This window comes from Mustela erminea, chromosome 5, assembly GCF_009829155.1.
Source record: "Mustela erminea isolate mMusErm1 chromosome 5, mMusErm1.Pri, whole genome shotgun sequence".
Classification (NCBI taxonomy): Eukaryota; Metazoa; Chordata; class Mammalia; order Carnivora; family Mustelidae; genus Mustela; species Mustela erminea.
Genome location: NC_045618.1, coordinates 55,639,013 through 55,655,139, shown reverse-complemented (window position 1 = coordinate 55,655,139; position 16,127 = coordinate 55,639,013). Strand labels below are relative to the sequence as shown.

Genomic DNA, 16,127 nt, shown 5'->3' with positions numbered 1-16,127 from the left:
TTCATAATTTTTCATAAGATAGTAATAAATAAGCAACATAAATGCATAGAAAACGAGAGTTGATTTTCTCACATGTGAACATGGCACCCTGATGCAACTCCAAAAAACCAGGTAAAATCTGGACACCATCCATTTCATGTATAACATAGAGGGTTAGGCACCTGAGCTCTGGATTTATAGCACCTGATTCGCATCCCAGCTTAGCCACTTGCTAGCTCTACAACCTTGGGCAAGGAACTTTGTGTCTTCACGTCTGAGTCTTCCCAAGTGTAAAGGGAATGACTGTGAGCCAGCTCTAGGGTTTTTAGAAAGGTACATGACATCTGAATAAATGTTACTACTAGGTACTGCTGCTAATAATATTAGAAGACTGACAGATTTACAATCATTCTTTCACATTTCCAAATAATGCCACCTTTGTGGAATGATGGGCACAAAACCAAGAAAAGCTTTAGCAAGTCTGGATAAACAAGGTAGTACAAATAGAAAAGTTTACCCAATCTTTCAGAAGTTCTACTACCAAATGCCTGAAAGTAATTTCAAGTGTCATTCAACTATGCGATCAAGATAATCAGTGTTTCAACGTCTTGCCCGTCACCATCTCCCCCTCCCACCCCTGCCCACCTCTACCTACAGCCCAGCCCTAATGTCCACAGAATGGCTTGCCAACATGTCAATTTCATGACAATGACTAGTTCAGTTCTGCCACAACAAACTAACTCTGGCTTCTTGTTCCCAACTAACTTTCTTCCGAGAAGGTTAAGATGACATTGATGAGCCAATAATTTTCTTCAATTTTCAACTTCTTAATAATAGGAAAAAGGTGTAAAGACATGTTCCACAGAGAGACTTTCCCTTTATCACGCGACTGACCTGTATCTATAGCAAACACCTTGGTCCCCTCTCACCCCCTTCCCATCTACCTCTTAACCTATGATCTTCTGAAGCCGCTGAAGCTGACACATGTACCTATACGTTGTTTCAGTGACTCTCTTGCTTAGTGCAGTGGGTAGAGCCCAAATCAGCCAGGTTGTTTAACCTCTCTGGACCTCAGTGTTCTCATAAGTAAAATGCAGATACTAACAGATTCCACCTCATAAGGCAGGTGAGAAGTAGATGAATAAATATACATAAAACAACAGAGAGCGAAGTGTTTGGAACACAGTAGGTGGCTCATAGGTTTGCTACAATGATTACTGTTTCTTTGTTGCTGTCCCAGATGCCAGTGGCCACATCACCTTGCTTTCAGCTCTCAGCAGGCTCCCTGCACCATACTCTATCCATCTAAAGCAAAGATAAAGATACTTTGTCTTTTTGTTTCTTTGTTTGTTTTTAGAGAGTGTGCCTGTGAGTGGGAGGAGGGGCAGAAGGAGAGGAAGAATCTCAAGCCGACTCCCCACTGAGCAGGGAGCCTGATGTGAAGCTCTGTGGAGCTAGATCTCAGGACCCTGAGATCATGACCTGAGCTGCAATTAAGAAGCTGATGCTTAACCGACGAGCCACCCAGGTGCCCCTAAAGGCGAGTTCTTTAATTTGTTCTAGCAGTTGCCCTTTCTCACTGTCTCTTCTTCCCAGCAGAATTTTTTGGGAAAAAACATACAACTCTCACTCGATCTATTTTCTCATCCATTCTCCCTTCAGCAAATCATAATTGACTTCTGCCCCCAGGCCCGCACCCCCAACTCATTGAAATCCTGTGATTTGAGTGTTGCATTTGGTCAGCATTTTGCAGTGATCCAGCCCTCTAGGCTGCATTGTTAGAGTTAGAGATGCCTTGAAATTCTCCGGCTTCTACCTACCCCCAATTTCTTCCCACTTCTCAGCTCTCTCCAGACAATCTGTGGACTCCTCTCCTTCCATTCATCCCCTAAATGTTGTTCCCCAGGCATCCTGCTTGCCATTTTACCCTTCTCACACTATACAATCTCTCTGAACCATCTTGTGTACTCATAGGGTACAGCAACACCCAACTACTATACACTGTTATTTCCCAAGAGGACCTTAGAGTCATCAATCACTCCAACCACCCTCCTGACTGATCTACCTCCATGTTTAATCAATACTTCATCGACCCCCACATCGGGCTCTCTGATCAGCAGGGAGCCTGCTTCCTCCTCTCTTTCTCTGCCTGCCTCTCTGCCTACTTGTGATCTCTGTCTGGCAAATAAATAAATAAAATCTTAAAAAAAAAAAAAGAACTACAAACAATATCCATGTATTATTTGGGGCGCCTGGGTGGCTTAGTGGGTTAAGCTGCTGCCTTCAGCTCAGGTCATGGTCTCAGGGTCCTGGGATCGAGCCCCGCATCTGGCTCTCTGCTCGGCAGGGAGCCTGCTTCCTCCTCTCTCCATCTGCCTGCCTCTCTGCCTGCTTGTGATCTCTCCCCGTCAAATAAAGAAATAAAATCTTAAAAAAAAAAAAAAATCAGTACCTCAAACTCAACATGTTCAAACTCATCATGAACTCATCATTGTCAAACCTCAATTTGTTCTTCCTCTGAAATTCCTTCCTGCAGTTAATGGCATCGCCATCTTCCTAGTCATCACATTCAGACACCTGGATCTTATACTGGATTTCTTGCTTTCTCTCTCTCATTCCCAGCATATTATTTATCAACAAACCTCACTAATGTCTCTGATTCATTCTCTTCCTTCCATGTACAGTGCCTCAACTTTTCAGTTTATCTATTTCAGTTTATCCAGAGAATGCCAACAACCACCTAATTCTCCTGACCACAGTTTAGCCATACTAGTTCCAGGACAATATTTTAATAAATGCAGATTTTTGCTCTTTAATATCTCTTCAATAATTGGCCATTACTTGCAGCCTGACACTGAACCTTTTTAGCATGGACACACTGAAGTCTCCTTTGATCTGTTTTTTTTTTTTTTTTGGTCAGCTTTCTCCTCTTTTGGCTCCTGCCTCTTCCCCAGATGGGCCCTGGCTTCACACTTGGAGAGCATCTTGCCTCTCCCAGGACCGTGCTCACTCATGTATCTGGGCCTTTGCAAATGCTGTCTTCTCTCAACACCCCTTCACTCCTGAAAATGCCCAAAGTAAGGGGACAGATCACTAAGCATAGGTTCCATGGGTGGCTTCCTTACAATCTGTATACACCGATATGAAGAATTGCCATATGAGAAAGAAATACCAAATTTCCATATACTCCATACTGATATGTTGGGATTATAATAAGAAACCCTAATAATCGAACCTTTGGCAAAGCTAGTTTTTAACCCTGTTTTCCTCTCAACTTTCTTCTATTAAGTGCCCTTTCCACTTTGCACGTGGAAACTATGTGCTATTTTTACTCTCCTTTACGTAGAACCACAGCTAGAAAGACTATTAGCAATTTGGGGAATCAAACCCAAAGTAGAACTTTCAGTCAGATAATCATGTACTCCTTCCCGGACAAAGTTTGCCCAAGATCCTGGGAATCTTTATGAAATGTCAAGTCCAGTTCCTTTCAGCCAAAACTACAGAGGAGGATGGGCCAAAGGAACGTAATGCTTTTGAACCCCGGTGACTCTCTTTTCAGGCTCCCTTACATTCACATTGAATGTGATGCTCATACATGGAGACAAAATAGTTATAAACCTTCCATTTTTTCCTAGGTAAATGATCTTAAGGTCATACGAAGCACTAGGAATTCCCCTCTCCTGCTTCCCTCTCTGCTGAAAATCTGTTTTTCTGCATCCATCCCAATATCTCATTTGAAAGGAGACAGGTGCTGAGGTTTGAGGTCTTCCTCAAGCTTTATCTACCAGATGCCGTCCATGTTTTATCCACCTTCCTTTGCTCGTAACTTTATTGCTTCTCCTGCTGTCATTTTTAAGTGCATCCTCTTCCCATTTGCAATCGCCTAGTGATCTATATCCATTTCCTTCTAAGAAGGATTCACATTCACAATCCTTAAGAGAACAATCCCAATTAAACCATTCTGTTTTAATCTTCCTTTTCCATACTGGCACTACTTTTATTTGTCTCATGTCATGCTTGTCAGCCTGCTCCCCATTAGAAACACCTAGAGAGCTCTGTAAAAAGTACTGATGAGCAGGATGGACCATCCTCAGAGATCTGAGATGGTGTCCTTGCGCTGATATCTTTAAAGCTCGCCAGAGAATTCCAAAGGGCATCCAGAGTTGAAATCAACAGCCCCTGTCCTTAATCTTTTCTCTGCTCCAGGCACGGCTGAGACAGGATGACGCCACAGTACCAGTGCACTCTTTTTGGCAGACTTACACTTGGGTCATTTCAGAATGTCCAAAGGAACGTGTGTAGTTTGGAAAAGCCCCTTCCTGATTCTGACCTGTCCCCATAAGGGGAATACCCCTTCATTACTTATATTGAAAATAGTTTTTCTGCACAGTAGATAAGTCTAAATACTTTCCATGATGCCTCATGGCTCCTTAAAACTTGGCCTCTCTCTGTTCACTTTTCCAAATACTTCTCTATAGTTTCCCTGTGCTGCATCACTACAGAATCAGCATACATTCAACCCCCACATTGCTATGATTTTACATGTGCTATTTGTACTACTTAAGACACATTTTCTCTTCATTTCCACCTAGCAAAAGCCCTGAAGGAAAACTGAGTCAAGTTCAGCTGAACCTTCTGGCTTAAACTTTTCTTGACTCTTCCTGACAAGAATTTTTCTTTGACATTGCTGCCAAAGAACCTGCTAGGTTCACGTCCCATTATAGTCATTTCTGCTTATCTTCTTTGTAAATCTAAAAGCTCCAGGCGGTTGGGGACCGTGCCTTATTCATGTTTGAACTTCCAGAACATTGCACATTGCTTGGCTTGTTAGTGATCCAGAAATGCTTATGGAATTGAACTATTTCCTTAGTTTTAAATGTCAAGACTTCCTTGTGCCCCTACTAGGCACCTGGACTTGCAGCTTCAAAAAATTTTTTTAAAGAGAGGTATTGGTGTTCACTTCCTTTTTGAGAGTCCCATACACAACATAAACTATGAGATTTCATAGCTGCTATTGCCTACAATATTCAAATCCAGGAGTTTGGGGGTTCTTTTTATGTATGGGTATTTCTAAAAGTTGACATTTAATTTTAACAACTCAAAATATTATAGATCAGTGCACTTTGCACAACGAGGTTAAAAACTGTTCCCTTAAGTATAAGAAACTACCTGGTAGAATTGAACCACATTTGTGATTTTAATCTGATTAGGGACTGGACTCTAGGCTACTTCCCCAGCCTCCTCAGGGGCTGGTCCTTCCTTCCCCTTAGCAAATCCTCATTATTTTTTAATATCCTTCACATTACCACTGTTCAGAGATATCATCGAAGGAACACACTGTACTGAAACCTAAGCAACAGAGGGAGACTTTTGCTTGTCTGGTCCCCACAACACATCTGTCAAAAAGAACATGGAAAAGTGCCTGCTGATGAAAGACATCATGATGGTGCCAAGCAATGTGGAAAAATCATCTGTTAGCATTTTGTTGTTACGAACCATCTCTCCCAGTGCTGCTGCCAGGACCAGTAAAAATTCAGGTTATCTGCTATACAACTTGAGTCACTCAACCTTTTCCAGGGACCCTTCCAAATTCTACATTCGAGATGGGAGCAAGCTAGAATATTCCCAGGGATGGCACAGAAGCACAGTGAAGCTTTACCACTTCAGAGAATTATAGCCTAAGGAGATGGAAGGAGAGAAAGGAGGGCTCAAGGGCATTCAAGTGTCTCAAAGGGTTGGAATTGGGGCCTCAGAGCGCTCAGGTGAAGAGAGAAGACAGTGGTTCTACGGCCCCGTATGTAGGCATCCCGGTTTCCAGTTTGTTTTGGAAGGCTGCACAAAGGCTGCAGTAATTCCCCATGTCGCTGGCTGACACTTGTTACTCTAAAAACAAGTCTCTGTTAATAAAAAGAACGGCACTGGGCTTGATAAAATCCCCAGAAGCTAACAATAGCTGGTTTTAATCAACTATTATCAATACTCTTTTTTGGTTCTTATCAGAAAATAAACCCTATCATGTTACAACTAAGAGGCCTTCTCAGGGACACTCCGAAACATGAGGCAAATCTGACACATTGATATAATTAGAACTTGCTAGGAGGAATAAATAGAGAGACTGGGCCGGAGAAGGAGTAAACAGGCATCGAAAGATAAAATGGCACTTAAGATGACTTGGGAGTAAAACCCAACACAGGTGCACGGGATGTCGAGTACGAAGTGAAATTACACATGTGTAAAAATGGCGCCCTCTCTGGGAATCACCTGCCATGCTGACGTTCAGTCAAGATAACGAGGGAAAAGAAACCAACGTAAAGCAAGTGTGCTGGACCCCGGGCGAGGTGCCTTCATTTAATCCTTGCAACTCTGTAAGGCAGACCTTCTGGGAGATGTGTTATCTTCCATAAGACCCCATGCCTGGAAAATGGTGACAAAGAAACTTCGATCTGGCTGCCGTTAAATTCACACTCTTTCCACTTTACCATTTTTAAACTGGTGGGAGTTAAAATAATAGTATTTCATAATTATGTTTGAAATTGAAGAACAGCGGACACACAATGTGACATTAGTTTCAGGTGTGCAGCATAGTGATTCAACAACATTGTGTGTTAGGCTGTGCTCACCACAAGTGTGTAGCTGCCGTCTGTCACCATACAAGGCTTATTACATTACCACTGACTATATTCCCTATGTCATACCTTTCACCCCTCTGATTGGTTTATTCCATTACTGGAAGCCTGCACTTCCCACTCCCTTTCACCCATTTTACCCATTCCCCCCAGCCAACTCTTCCCTCTGGTAACCACAGGTTTGTTCTCTAAATTTATGGGACTGTTTGGGTTTTGTTTTGTTTTTTAGATTTGACATATAAATAAAATCACAAATAAAATCTTTCTCTGACTTACCACACTTAGCAAAATGCCTCTAGGTCCATCCATGTTGTCACAAATGCCAAGGTCTAGTTAATTTTTATGGCTGAGTAATATTCCATTGTGTGTATGTGTAATATATATATATGTCACATCTTTTTTAATCATTCATCTATTGATGGACACTTGGGATGCTTCCATATCTCTGCCATTAGTTGTTTTTTTTTTCCTGGTATTTCTATTTTTAATTTTCTGCAGAAACTCCATACCATTTTTCTATACAGGTTGCACCAATTCACATCCTTGCCAACAGGTGCACAATGGTTCCTTTTCATCCACATCCTCTCCAGCACATGTTGTTTCTTGTCTTTTTGATTCTAGTCATTCTGACTGGTGTGAGGCAATTGCCCATTGTGGTTTTGATTTGCATCTCCCTGATGTTGAGCAACTTTTCATGTGTCTGTTGGCTAGCTGTAGGTCTTCTCTGGGAAAATATCTATTCAGGTTCTCTGTTCATTTTTAAATCAGATTGTTTTGGTGTTGAGTTGTGCGAGTTCTTTATATCTATATTTTATATTAACCCTTATTGTATATATCATTTGCAAATATCTTCTTTCATTCAGTAAGTTGCCTTTTATTTTATTGATGGTTTCCTTCACTGGACAGAAGCTTTTTATTTTGGTGGTCCCAATGGTGTTGCTTTTGTTCCCCTTGTCAAAGGAGTCATATCTAGAAAAGTGTTGCTAAGGCCAATGTCCAAGAGATTACTGTCTATGTTTTCTTTAAGAAGTTTTATGGTTTGGGCACCTGAGTGACTCAGTCGTTAAGCATTTGCCTTTGGCTGAGGTCATGATCCCAGGGTCCTGGGATCAAGCCCTTCATCAGGCTCCCTGCTCCCCGATCCCCCTGCTTATGTTCCCTCTCTGGCTGTCTCACTCCCTCAAAGAAATAAAGTCTTAACAAAAAAAAAAAAAAAAAAAGGAACTTTTATGGTTTCGTGTCTCACATTTAGGTCTTTAAAATATTTTGAATTATTTTTGATTTTGGTGTAAAAAGGCAGTCCGTAATAATTATTGACTAACAACATTACATACTACCTATGGCTTACAATGCATCGGTATTACATTAATGTTTATAGTTATGGCAACAACCTCTGACAAGGCTGGTGTCGTAACTGTTTTCCAGATGAAGAGGGGCATAGAGACAGTAAGCAAATTGCCCATGAGACAGATTCAAATTCAGACCTTTTCACTTTAGAGCTTTTTCCACCCTATCCCAGATCCTCAGTTATTAATAATCCTTCCCATTCAATACTATGCTATCAGAATGCCAACACAAAAATAGATACTTTCTGACAAATGCTTTCCTTAAAATATTTGCCCTCCATCCTTCTGGAAAAGAACTGAATCAATGGGTAATAGATCTGAAGGTTTTGGTTTCTAGGTAAGTGGGAAGCACTGGCTGAGGGTCAAAAAATCTGGATTCTGCTTCTGGTTATCACAGTCATTAGCTACTTGTACCTCCAAAATATTTTACTTCCTGTAATCCACATTTTATTAATACCTAAAATGAGAGATCTAAAATACTTAGTAAATTTTCCTTTAGTTCTAAAACGCTATAATTTTCACACCCAGACTTCATACCTCTTCCTCTCAAAACTTCCTAGAATATAGCTCTGCTCTTGAAAGCTTGATAAAGATTTAAAGCACAATATTGTCTAAGCCATATAAAGAGTCCCAACACTCATTATTAATGCAAATGTATATACAAGTTCAAACAGACTCATTAAGGGGCTCTGAAAACACACCAGTGGATAAAGTCATATGTTATTTTTGCAATCTGATAGTTATTATGAGGATTCAGGAATATACTTCAAAAATAAACAAATATAACCATGAATCATCATCCAAGGAAGTAGTGGGGAAGTAAAACAGAAAAAGCTTTGAAATCTGGACTGCGGTTCCTACCTGGGACACAAAACAAAACAAAACTTAATTGCAGCCAGAGTGCTTTTGTGGAATAAAAGAACAAAAAAATCATTACTCACAGGGGGTTCTGGTAATGTTTTATTTCTAAGTTATTAATATCACTAAATGTAGTGTAATTCACAGAATGGATGTACCTTGGGATATCCATGACAATGATTTTCAGACTTCATTTTTGCAGAAAGTAATTCTAAACCTAAGGAGCAAACCCAAGACTGCACATGGTTAGGCAATAAGCCAACATGCTAACTCCTCTATTAAGAGAAAGGAATTGGAATTTTATGTTGTATTATTATCACCACTGGAATTACAGCTAGTCCAGTAACGTATGTATGACCCACTGCAGAGTACCTGGGAGCTTAGAGGCAATAGATGGTAAATCCTGGTCCTCAATGTGTGACAAACTGAGGTTCTTCAAGTAATTATGGCAATTACTTGAATATTTCCTTCTGAGCTCACACACTGTCTATGAAGGGACACCATCTTATGGCCACTCTATGGCCATCCTATGTCCCATAGTATCATTTTGGAAACTGTCAAGTGGATTCCTAAATTATATTTGCCTCAAATACTCCCAAACTGTGTATTTTTTTCTGGAATTGAGAAGTACCAGGTCACTTAAATAGCATTATCAAGTGGGAGCACATGAGGAGGGGCTAGCTGTTGAGTTCTGTCTGGTACTAAAAGTAAAGGTGACATGCATAAACTCTGGGATTACGAATTAGAAAAAACTTTCCACCTCTTTCCCAAAGTCATAGCTCTCTAGTAACAAGAAGAGGACCAGGGGAGAGATTGTCACAAATTCCTACTTAGGGACTTACTCTTCACCGTCATGTTATATGAAGAGAGAGACTGGAAATAAATTTTATCTCACTTATACCTAAGTCTCTCTACCATCTAATGTTCAAAAAGCTTTAATGAGCACATATAATACATCAGTTCTTGTGAAAAGTGTCAGAGAAATGCAATACTTAAGAAACAACCCATACTTTGAGACATTCTAGCTGAGAAGAGATATTTGTCAGTTTCAATTTTCAAGAACGCTGAGCTATATGGATTTTACATTTTTTTTAAAAAGATTTTTATTTCTTTATTTGACAGAGAGAGATGACAAGCAGGCAGGCAGAGAGGCAGGCAGAGAGAGAGGAGGAAGCAGGCTCCCTGCTGAGCAGAGAGCCCGATGCGGGGCTCGATCCCAGGACCCTGAGACCATGACCTGAGCCGAAGGCAGTGGCTTAACCCACTGAGCCACCCAGGTGCCTTGGATTTTACATTTTTATTATTGACACATAACATTTCCCTTGAGATTTGAAGAAAACCAAGGTCCAGCAAACATATGTTTGTCCAGCAAACATATCCCAGGTTATTCATGTTGCTTCTACTACACAGGAATAGTCCACCCCAGGCCCACATGTATAACTAAACTCCCTCAATAGCAAGGAGGTATTTGGCTCCCTACCTTAACATTTTTGAACAAATGACCAATGATGTGTGCCTAGGCCACAACCACCTTCTCCTTGCCACTTTGAGTCTTCCTAGGGATTAGTCACTTGATAAATCTGCCATTGAATGGATTTAAAATTATAGGTTAATTGACAAGGAAAACAAACAAGAGGGTTTACATGTTTTTCATTAAGACCTGGGCTCTGGCCTAGGACATGTCCTCTAAGGAAACTAGAAGGAAAATGTCTTAAATTTCCCAAAATTGTTCACCCCAGCCAAAAGGCACACTCATTATACAAGATATAAGTTGAGATGCCAGAAAAGGGCTCACAAAATTAAGGATTGTCTTCATTCTCTAAGTAATGGACCCAAGGAGAAATATTTTCTTCTATAATTGGAGAGACTGGGTCTCATAATGGAAAAAACACTAACATAGTGGTCAGAGTGCTTGGATTTAGTTCAGTATAAGACGGCCGTACAACCTCAAGTTTCCTTCTTATCTCTGACTATTGTCTTCCTCTGTAAAATAAACAGGTATAAAAAGATCAGAAGGCTTACACACCAGGTGTTTTGGGATCCATGATTCCAGAACTGAGCAGTTCTGCAAACACTAAGTTGAAATGTTATTTTAAAAGGGTATTTAGCTTAAAAACAAAAAGGGCTTTAAGAAATAAAGTTATACCAAAAAACCACATTTCAATACTAACAGCACATCTAATACTAAGGTATTTGGCTTTGTTTATGCTTTTCTTTTTGATTTTTCTGGCAATCGGGAATACAAAGTTTTCAATGACATGTTTTAGGATCTACTCAGATGCTCTGAAGACAAGTCTCATTGATTCGGAAAGTTGTGACTCTGCACTGGTCTCTTTCTGTTTTAAAATTAAGTGCATGGAAGTATATTGCTACAGCACAGATATCATATTCAGTTAAGCAGAACCAGAGCTCAGGTTCATCTGCTCTGTGCAGGCAAAACAGTCTGCTATTTGATAACAAGCAAAGAAATGAGCAGGAAAACAGGATATTTGGGCATTTAAATTTATACTTGGTGCTTTTTGGCAGAGTGATGTGTATGATTACAAATAATTTCAGCCATTCTTAGTTGTTACTAATTCAACTGTAAGAATTCCCTGTGATACATGTTTCAACCTTAGGGATTGTTTTAACTGAATACAAGCTTAGGATTTTAAGAGAAAATGTTTTTAACTCTCCATTTTTAACTATATATTTTATAAAATGTGATTCTTGTGATTTTCTTCTAGTAAAATTTTTTAAAAAAAGTATTTGGATGTCATGGCTTATTTAAGACTCTAAATTTAAAACTCCTAAATTTGAATTCATGTTTCTTAAAAAAGCATCTTCATGAAAACATGTGAAAGAACCTTTATGACCTTGGTACAGGCAGAGCTTCTTTTCTTTTCTTTTCTTTTTTTTAATTGAAGTATAATTAACACACAGCATTACTTTCAGGTATACAATATATTGATTCAACAATTCTGTACATTCTGTACATTACTTAGTGCTCAACACAGTAAGTGTACTTTATTTTTAAGATTTTATTTATTTATTTGAGAGAGAGAGTGAGAGAGAGAACATGAGAGGGGAAACAGAAAGAGAAGCAGACTCCCTGCTGACCAGGGAACCCGATGCAGGACTCGATCCCAAGACTCCAGGATCATGACCTGAGCCAAAGGCAGTAGCTTAACCAACTGAGCCACCCAGGCGCCCTCAACACAGTAAATGTAATCTTAATGAGTTCTTAAATATGCCATCAAAAGCACAATCCATCACAAAAATTGATAAATTGGATTTTGGCACAGCACTGTTCAAATAAAACACAGGCCTCAGACTGGGAGAAAATTATCTGAAAAATATGTATCTGACAAAGAACTTGTACCCAGAACATAAAAAGAACTCTGTTAAAACAAAAATTAAGGGGTGCCTGGATGGCTCAGTCAGTTAAGCAGCTGCCTTTGGCTCGGGTCGTCATCCCAGGGTCCTGGGATCCAGCCCCACATCGGGCTCTCTGCTCAGCAGGGAGCCTGCTTCTCCCTCTGCCTCTGCCTGTCTCTTTGTCTACTTGGGCTCTCTGTTTCTCTGTCAAATAAATAAATAAAATCTTTAAAAAAATTTTTTAAATAACCTCTCCCTTTCAAAACAGGTAAATGATTCAAATAGCTCCTGAAAGAACATATATGGATAACATTTAAGCAAATAAAAAAGATGCTCAACATCCCTTAACCAAACCACAATGAGATACCACTACATATTTATTGAAAAGGAAGCAGGGGAGAGAGGAAAACTGACCCATCTGACAATACCAAGGGCTGGGGAGGATGTGGAGCAACTGGAACTCTCCTAGGTGACAAATGGGAATGTAAAATGGCATCACTATTTGAGAAACCAATTTGGCTGTTTCTTATAAAGCTAAATACACACTTTCCATGTGATCCAACAATCCCACTTCTAAGTATTTTCCCAAATGAAATAAAACATGTTAACATGAAAATCCACACACATACATTTTCAGCAGTTTTATTAATAATCACACATGACAGTTAATTTTGTGTGTCAACTTGACTAGGCCACTGGGCGCCCAGTTATATGGTCAAACATTATTCAAGGTGTTCTTTGAGGGTGTTTTTAGATGAGATTAACACTTGTATCAATCAGTAGACTCAGTAATGCAGATTGCTCTCCCTAATGGGGGTGGGGTACCATCCAGTCAGTTGAAAACCTGAATAGAACAAAAGGGTTCACCCTCCTGCTAAGAAAAAACTCCTCCTGCCTAACTTCCTTCGAACAGAGACATTAGTCTCTTCCTGACTTGGAATGGAATGATCAACACTCTCTCCTCCTAGGTCTCAAGATCTGGGGCCTTCGGGCTGGAACTATGGCACCCACTCTCCTGAGTCTCCAGCGTGTCAACTCACCTTGGAGATCTTGGGACTTGTCAGGCTCCATACCTGCATGAGCCATTCCTTAAAAGAAATCTCTCTCTCTCTCTCTCTACACACACACACACACACACACACACACACACACACACACACCCTATTAGTTTAGGTTTTTTTGTTTTTGTTTTTGTTTTGTTTTTGTGGAAGACCCTAGTACACTGAAAAAATTGGAAGCCACCCAAATGTTCTTCAACTGGGAAAGGATAAACAAATAGTGGTATATGCACAAAGGTAAAATCTAATTAGAAATAAAAAGGAATGGACTACTATTAGCTGCAACAATATGGATGAATCTCAAATGTGTTAAGAAGCTGGACTCAAAAGGCCACATACTATACGATTCCATTCATATCACATTCTGGGAAAGTCAAAGCTATAGGGACAGAAAAAGCAAGAATGGTTGCCAGGCTTGAGGTCAGGAGAGAGGATGTCTTCCAAGGGACACAGAAGAATTTTTTATGGTGATGGAATGTTCCATGTCTTGACTGTGGTTATGGTTACATGACTGCATGGGTTTGTCAAAACTTGTACTCTATAAAGGGAGATTTTCACTGTGCATAAAATAATCTCAATTTAAAAAGTATTTACAGATTGACATTATAGTAAGTAATATGTATACATTTGTATACATTTGAGACTGTAAAATAAATATATACTTGTAAAATGCCACTCATCAGTTGGACTTCCAAGCAAGATTTTGTTTGCAACAAAATCTTCCTCTTCTTTAGAAAATGCATCACAACAGACATAGTGTTAGATGAGTCCCCAAAGCAGCTAAAGAATATCAAAAACAAATATCAAAAAATGTCCAGCTTCCCTAACATAGAAGTTCAAGATTTTTCATGAATGCCGTAGCATCTTCACACCTGTGGCCCAGGTTGTGGAAATTTCTGTCTTGGTCAGGGCTGGGAGGGGGTTAATGGTGGACCATCTAAGACAGTCCCAACACATTCAGCATCACTCTCACATCCTCACTATGTGACAACATGGCTGAGGAATGAACAATGTCTACTGAGAGCTCGGAGCGCTGGGCAGGATGTTCCAATGCCTTTAACACTGTGATGTCTCATGACTTCCCCTGTGTCAATCTCTTTCTTATCACGTTATTTATGACGAGTCTGATTTTCTCACTCTAGTTGTTCACCAAGTATTTTCAAGGATAAAAGATCCTACTTCTCTGCTTCTGTAAGTAACAAGGACCTAATGTCTTCTAGTCCCAGGTCAACTTGAAGAGTTTTCTCTATTAATGTTTCCCTTAACAAGCCTCCAGAACAAGGATCAGGGTATTAGGTTAAAAGTGTGCCTTGGGTTTGTGATAGATTGATAGGTGGTGTCTCTGTGACTGGGGGTGGGGGGCCCACAAAACTATCAAAACAGTCTATTGCATAGTGCAGTTAGAGCAGTTTCCTCCTATACTTACAGGGTCTCTACGGTGTAGGAGGCCTATTATCCCATCAGTGTTGTAGGCTGCAAACTTATTCTGTAAAACGAGAATGACATTACCTATCTTGCTCCCTAATATACTTTTCATGGAAGGTGAAAGAATCTCAGAATAACGTAGCCAGAAGAAGTCAAGAAAAACTTACTAAAAAATACTGCAGAGTTTATTTAATATTAGATACAATTCATAGCAACTAGCTGGGTCTACAGTGCATTGTCAGTTGGAAGCTACTAGCACAACCCATCCCCATCTCCTGTACGTGGGTTGATACATATGCTTAGATGGTGACCTTAGGAAAAAGGTGAACCTAATGTGGTTAAATAAAAGTCTTCCTTTCTTTCTTAATAAAATGAATTAAGTATGAAGGGGTGGGGTGTGGGAGGTTGGGAGAAACAGGCGGTGGGTATTAGAGAGGGCATGGATTGCATGGAGCACTGGGTGTGGTACAAAAACAATGAATACTGTTACACTGAAAAGAAATTTAAAAAAAAATGCATTAAGTAGAATCCAAATGCCCTGAGAATGGACATTCAAATACATTAGAATTGTATCACACAACAAAAAGCTAGGATGTCGCCTATATATAGGATGTATAAGACACAATGTTTATGTGTCAAAATTCTTTTCAAGCAATAGTTTACATATTCATTGACAGCAATCTCCTCTTGCCTATTTACCTCTACCTAAAATGTGCTCAAGTCCTTCTTCTCATATCTGCCCCCTCCTCACAAAAAATGAGAACACCTGCCTCAACCCTGCCCCATCCTCAAGAAAAAAATCTCCCATTATGTTTGTTGACATACTCTAAAAGATTCACAGCTATCTGCTCTCTTTGCATTTTTACCGTACCCTGTGTGCAGTTTCTCAAAATCCAGTCTACATCACCATCATTTTACTGAAAAGGCTCATGAAAACCACACTTAATGGCTCCCTGAGTTACCCACTTTGGTGGATGTTTCCTCATTCTCCTTTGGGACTCTGCAGCTGAACTTGAGAACCACCCCTCTTGTTTTCTCTGAGGAGCATAACTCTCGGGTCTTCTTCCCACCTTGCAGTGACTCTGCCTACTGCCACCTTCCCTTCCTGCTTCCGTCTTCCAAATACCTCAATTAAAACAAGCTAAGAGAACTTACGTTTTGTCTCCCTTGATCATGGATACAGTCCTAGAAGCAAGAGTAGCACCTGGTCTGTAAAGGCCAGATAGTTGTTCAGATAGTTGTTGAATAAATGAATTTCCCAATGTCCCTAGCTAAAAAGTCCCTACGGCTATTGTGCCTATAAACCTACTGCAATCAGTTAGCAAAGGGAAGAGGAAGAGGCAGGAACCCCAAGCAGGGCCCATGCAAAGCCTGTGACAAATGTGATGGTAGCCCCTGATTTGTATGATTACTGATATCGCCCCTTAAATTGGCCCTAGCTGACAAATGCCTGTCCGATGTGGGGCTGTGTTCTTTCC

General features: G+C 40.1%; 1 protein-coding gene across 21 annotated transcripts in view; it reads right to left on the bottom strand.

The window, feature by feature from the left end:
• FMN1 (formin 1) overlaps nt 1-16,127 on the bottom strand; it is a 413,714-nt gene that overhangs the window by 194,878 nt on the left and 202,709 nt on the right. The window lies entirely within an intron of this gene.